Source organism: Hakea prostrata, chromosome 5 (assembly GCF_041222555.1).
Source record: "Hakea prostrata isolate BN-2017 chromosome 5, UWA_Hpros_2, whole genome shotgun sequence".
NCBI lineage: Eukaryota > Viridiplantae > Streptophyta > Magnoliopsida > Proteales > Proteaceae > Hakea > Hakea prostrata.
Genome location: NC_142604.1, coordinates 58,192,712 through 58,198,796, shown reverse-complemented (window position 1 = coordinate 58,198,796; position 6,085 = coordinate 58,192,712). Strand labels below are relative to the sequence as shown.

Genomic DNA, 6,085 nt, shown 5'->3' with positions numbered 1-6,085 from the left:
GAAAAAAAAAAAGAAGTTGGCTCAAAGGCACGGACAAAGATAGAGTTTGAAGATCCATTTTATCTATGGATCAACCTATCCACCCTAAACAAGAAGAACAATTGGAGATTGATACAGCAATAACCCTGTGGGTTGCCATTCCCATAAGTTTCAAGCAAATTTCTTGGAAGAAACATGACCAGCAAAACACCTTCACAGCCAATGAATCTACAATTTTAGCAAAGATGGACTAGAGAACCAGTAGAATCATAGGAAAAGTCCAGTGTGTCTAGGATTAATAAATTTAGATTTTGGGATAATTACCGATACCCGTGTACTATAGCTTAATTATTGGTTGTCAGAGAATTACTATTGCCTCTCACTCTTAGCATTGTTAAGAGGTTGTTAAGCTTTGCTGTTTAATATCCATTTTACCCTTCATTAGAATTAAGAACCCAAAAGACAATATTACTTTTATCTACAAAAACCTATTGAATATCAAATTTGTCCTTATATTTTAGTCATTTTTTGGATTTCAAAAAGTCAAGTCATGTTGAAATGACATAAAGAGTAAATAAAGTAAAAATAAACTTTTAGGTTATTTTGGAGTTTTTGAAATACAAACTATCCCATCATTAACCAACTAATAGAACTTGATGACGAAGGGGGGAGAAATCAATAAATTCAAACAAAATCTAAGGTTGAATTAGTAACTTCAAAAAATGGTATAAGGGCTAAGATACTAATTAAGCTATAGTATGGGGGGATCAGGTTTTTTGGAACCCTTATTCGCATGGTTAGATATAGTTGAATATTGATGGTATCTTGTTGGGCAACCCAAGAAGGGTAATGTAACAACCCCCATATTTCTAACACAAGATCCGTATTGCAAGTCTGAGTACCCGAAGGTCCAGTTGGAATAAACTGTGTAGTATCCAGCTTGAAGTCCAGGATCCATACCCTGAGCCTATGGATCTGGGTTCTGCCGATGAAGAACCTACCTTACTAGGAATCTAAAGACGAACCCGTAGAAACCCTGATGGACTAGGAAAATGGATCACCAGTTAAGGTCAAGTTGCGATTGAAGATATCCGGGATCAAGGTAAGAACACCCCCACATGTTCTTTAGGGTTAGGTTACAGTTGGGGATTAATCGGATGAGCAAAGCACCCAAGTATGGGAAAATACTAGGGGGCGGTTGATTGACCCAATCAATAGCCCCAAGCAACCGGCCTGGTCATTTTGTGGGAATTGAACACTATTTTGCTTCAATCCATTATAAATAGGCAACATCGACTTATTCTCTTATTATTATATTTGGGATTGTTACTATGGATGATTAGGAGGCAAATAGCACATGTTAGAAGGTGAAGGAAGTGTGTTTTGCGAGGAAGATCCAATCCTTCGTCAATTTAGCGAATCAATCGGAGGTGAGTTGATCTTACACTCTCTATACTATTTTCTCTTCTCTTAATAGTGTGAATCCATCCTCCTTAATTTGGTGGTAAGTTATTTGTGATGATTCTATTCTTCCATTAGTGATCTTGATTGAATCATGTCTAAAAACTAATATTTGCATCTGAATAAAGGATTGATCTGATTGAAAGAGATGATGTGGTTATTGAATCATTAAATTTCTAGGGTTTTTGTTTGTGCTTGTGATGTAGGCTCCTTAAGGATGAAATTCGGATTTAGATCATCCAAAAATCGGATTAAAATTGGGAGATCAAAAGTCAGAATTTCAGACTTGGAAGTTGTCTGAAATAAGGGAGGTCGCATACGGTGGTCGGTTGGCCAACCAACTACCCCAAGCAACCGGCTGGGTCACAAAATCCTAGTTAGTCCAATTGTTGCTCTTTTTTTACTCTCTCTCATAATGTAACTTTATAACCTATCTCTAGGTAATTTCTGAGGTCTACTGGGACTGTTGTTAGAGAGGTTTGACTATACTTTTGCTAGTCTTTCCAACTTTGACAGGTAAGGATACATTCTTACATATATGCACTAACATAATCTATGATGAGTTATTATATATTTGAATGCATCTGTAATCTTGTAACTTGTTGTAACAGTAGGTTTATATGAATTATGAATAATTATTTCTTCTGAAAAATGATGAGATGTACTTCAATTGCTATGTGATGTTAGATGTTTAGTTGTATGATGATGGTTGATGATGTGACGTAGCTATGGTGGAGGGTATCCATATTGGGTATCCATTGCTTGAGATATCAAGGTGTGATATGGGACACTGCTTAATGATGCCACCAGTACTATCATGGTTATTGGATGATATACCTAGGAATTCTCGTTTGCATGGCTAGGAACTCATACATGCTACTACCCTTTCGGCAGGGGTATTGAAGCCGAATGACCCATGATGACAGTGATGTGACTCTATCTTATCCTACATCAGTAGCCAGTCCGTGCAAAGATTCAGTGGTCCACTGTGAATCATGCATTAGTAGGGTTGCATATGTTAGGGTTGGGCGTCCAAGGAGTGGCAAGGAGTCGTGAGGGGACATGAGAGCATCCGCCCAACAATATGTTGATGACCATAGGGTTAGGGAATGAAGTTCAACAAAAGTAGTCAGTCCACATTGAAAATATAGATTTTTTAGAATGTTTTATTTTGTAAAGATAGAGTATACTATACCTATATGCCTATACCTTGCCAAGTGAGTTTATATTAGGGGGTGGGAGGAATATTACTAATACAGGTGCCACCGAATGGGAGCGAACCCAGGTAACAAAGGCACTTTATATTTAAGGAAATTAGGGATGGGGATATTATATATGCCGCTGGAAAGGGTTGAACCCACAACCTCTCCACTGAGAGGTGAGGTGAGGTTCACAACCACTCCCTATGGGAGGTTGGGCTTTTAACCACTAACCCACCATTGGCCATTAGATTAGATTAGATTCAATTTTTAGTTGGGTTTTGATTGTAACTGTTGGATTATTAACTGCCACGTGTCACAAACTTCAATATGAATTATTGAGAATTGTAGAGGATGTGAACCCACTTAGAGGTATGGAAGGCAATGCGGGACAGAGAGGATTTGGATTTGAGAAAGAAACGCTAGGAGCAACTTTCTAAACCATAAGTTTCCAAAAAAAGGGAACCTCATTACTTCCTAGTGTTTCTGTTGAGGAAGCAAGGTCTATATAAACTAGACAAAACCACTTAAATGAAGTAAGACTTTTTAGTGTTTGACAAACAATGGCTTTGACGCTTCGGTGCCGCTTCAGCTGCTTGTGTGTAGCCATATGCCTTGCTTTAGGGGTTTCGGTTTCTCAAGTAGAAGCCAGAGCTCTTGATGAAATGGCTATGGTGCAAATGTATGAGCAATGGATGGCTGAATATGGGATTGTGTATGAGGCCACTGAGAAGGAGAAACGGTTCTTGGTTTTCAAGGACAACGTGGAACGTATAAACTCTTTCAATGAAGCTGGGAATAAGCCATTCAACCTAAGTGTCAATCGTTTTGCAGATTTAACCGATGAAGAGTTCAAGGCAGGTTGGTCGACTGGTTTCATGATGAAATCTACAAGAGAAAATTCATCTTCCAATCAGACAGTTTTTAAGTATCAGAATGTGAATCTAGCAGCTCTACCTGCTAGAAGGGATTGGAGATACCGAGGAGCTGTGACCAATATCAGAAGACAAGGCCCCTGCGGTGAGTATCTAAGTTTGTCAATTCACAACTTATATTTTTCATTTGGAGAATGTAAGGAAATATCATTTGTATCGAGCTTTGCCTGTTCTGTTCGTCTGGTATTATTAATTTGTTTTGTTTTCACTCTAATAAATTTGATATTATCAAAACAAGGTGCTTGTTGGGCATTCTCAGCAGTTGCAGCCATCGAAGGGATCAACAAAATAAAGACTGGTAAACTAGTCTCTTTTTCCGAGCAAGAACTAATAGACTGCGACAGAGTACCCAACATGTTGGGCTGCCGAGGTGGTAATATGGAGGCTGCTTTCGAATACGCTGCAGCAAACCATGGCCTTGCCACTAAATATGGCTATCCATATCGGGGAATCCAGGGTACTTGCCACCGTAAACAGAAGAATGTTCCTATGCATGGAGTAAAAATCTCGGGATACCATCCAGTCCCTCCTAACAATGAGAGGGAACTACTCAAAGCAGTGGCAAGACAACCTGTCTCTGTTGCTGTGGATGGAACTGGATATGCTTTTCGGTTCTACAAGGGTGGGATATTCACTGCGAATAATTGTGGCACCAAGATAAGTCATGCACTTACACTGATTGGTTATGGTAAGACTGCACGAGGAATGAAGTACTGGTTGGCGAAGAATTCTTGGGGAACTGATTGGGGTGAGAATGGGTACATAAAAATTCAAAGAGATGTTACTCCAAAAGGTGTCTGTGGACTTGCAATGTATGCATCTTTCCCTACCATGTCTTGAGTTAACATCTAAGAGATGAGTAAGGAACTCAGTGTTTTATGTTATATTCGGCACTATATTGGATTCTAAAAATAAAAATGCGTGCATATTGACCCCTGGCAGTGGTGCTTGTGTAAGAAAACACCTCTGTATGGACATATTAACAAATTATACTGTTGGGTTTGTGATAAAATCACTTTATCTTTTGAGTTAAAATTTGAACTTGGTGGGTCCCACTTAGTGTTAAATATGGGTTAAGTGTTTTGTATCATTAAGAGGGCCATGAGAGAGGTAAATGGGGTGAGAAAAAAGAGAGTTTCTAATGAGTTCTAAAGTGGGTTCTGAGAAAAATCGGGATTGAACTTTGGAGATCTTCTTCTTCTTGTGGTTTTGCAAGAAAAGGTTTCTTCTCTCTTGTATTTTCCTCCATTGCAACTATATTGAAGCTTGAGCTTGGATTGAAGGGTTTTCTTCAAGAGCTTGAAGATGAAAGATTATTTTCAGGGAGGTTTGAGAGGTGGTGTGACTGGTCGAGGTAATATTGTAGTATTCTCAAATCTTGTACTATTTTGAAGATTAAATGAATTCCCTCCCCGTATATGTAGCTAATCTCAAATATTTCGGGTTAGTGAACCATGTAAAATTCTTGTGTGTTGTTTACATTTTTCTTTCATTCTTGTGGTGGTTTATTGTTATTTGCTTTGTGATTGTTTTCAACTTATTTGCACAAGATCCTTAGTTTATCTTGTTTATTTGAATGATTTGTTCAATTACCCGGTGTTAGAACCAGAAGACCAGAGGCACAGTATAGACAGACCAATAACAGAATCAAGGAGAAACAAATATATAAAGTATTCTTTATGTCAGAATCACTTACCCGAATGTAGTAGAAGAACCGAAGGAAAATCAGCACGAACTCGAACAAGGTGAGTTGAGGTGTACGAACAATACTTTTCCTTAAGGTATTTGAACGCCCCCCTTTATGTTGTTGGGTTTGACCTTGACATTCTCACCTCCAAGATACAACAACTCCTAGATCTGAAGGCAGCACTCCAACAGAGTCTACTAGCGAAGGAGATTCGAAGGTAATACACAGCACAGAATGAAGAAAACAAAAAATGGAAATTTTTCTAACACTAGATTTTTGAATTTCTGTTTTTCACCAAAAACAGAGTAATTCTTTGTTCAGAGCTTAACCTCTATTTATAGGCTCGTATGGACACCTTCAAAGAGCTACATTTGTACGTAAGGTCACCTGCAGAGAGTTGTTGTGAAATCCCCCAGATTTCTACCCCTTTAACCCATGGTTTTAAGACCGAGAACCTGGGCCTTGATTCGGTGACAATCGTGGACCATTCAATTCGAGCCCAAAGGTTTGGAAATTGAACAAATGTTGGTAGATGACCCTTATAATGACTCAAAAACTCCCCTAGAGTTTAAGTGAAGAGAGAAGATTAGTCTCGATAGTGTAAAAAGGGTAATTTTGGAATATCTGTAGATCAGTGATGGAGAATCCGATTGACGCAAATAATATATCAAATCAAAGATCGTCGAAAAACCTTTCCAACGAGCCAAAAATCATCAAAATCGGAGTTTGTTTTGGGGTCCAAACATGGACTAGAAGTTTGGGCCGTTTGGGTGAACCAACCCCAACCCCCATTTTCTATTTAGGGGAAAAATTGGAAGTTTGGA

At 38.6% G+C, this 6,085-nt stretch overlaps 1 pseudogene; it reads left to right on the top strand.

Annotated features, from left to right (window-relative positions):
* Positions 1-3,202: 3,202 nt before the first annotated feature.
* On the top strand, positions 3,203-4,414 carry LOC149016779 (senescence-specific cysteine protease SAG39 pseudogene; annotated as a pseudogene).
* Positions 4,415-6,085: the final 1,671 nt, after the last annotated feature.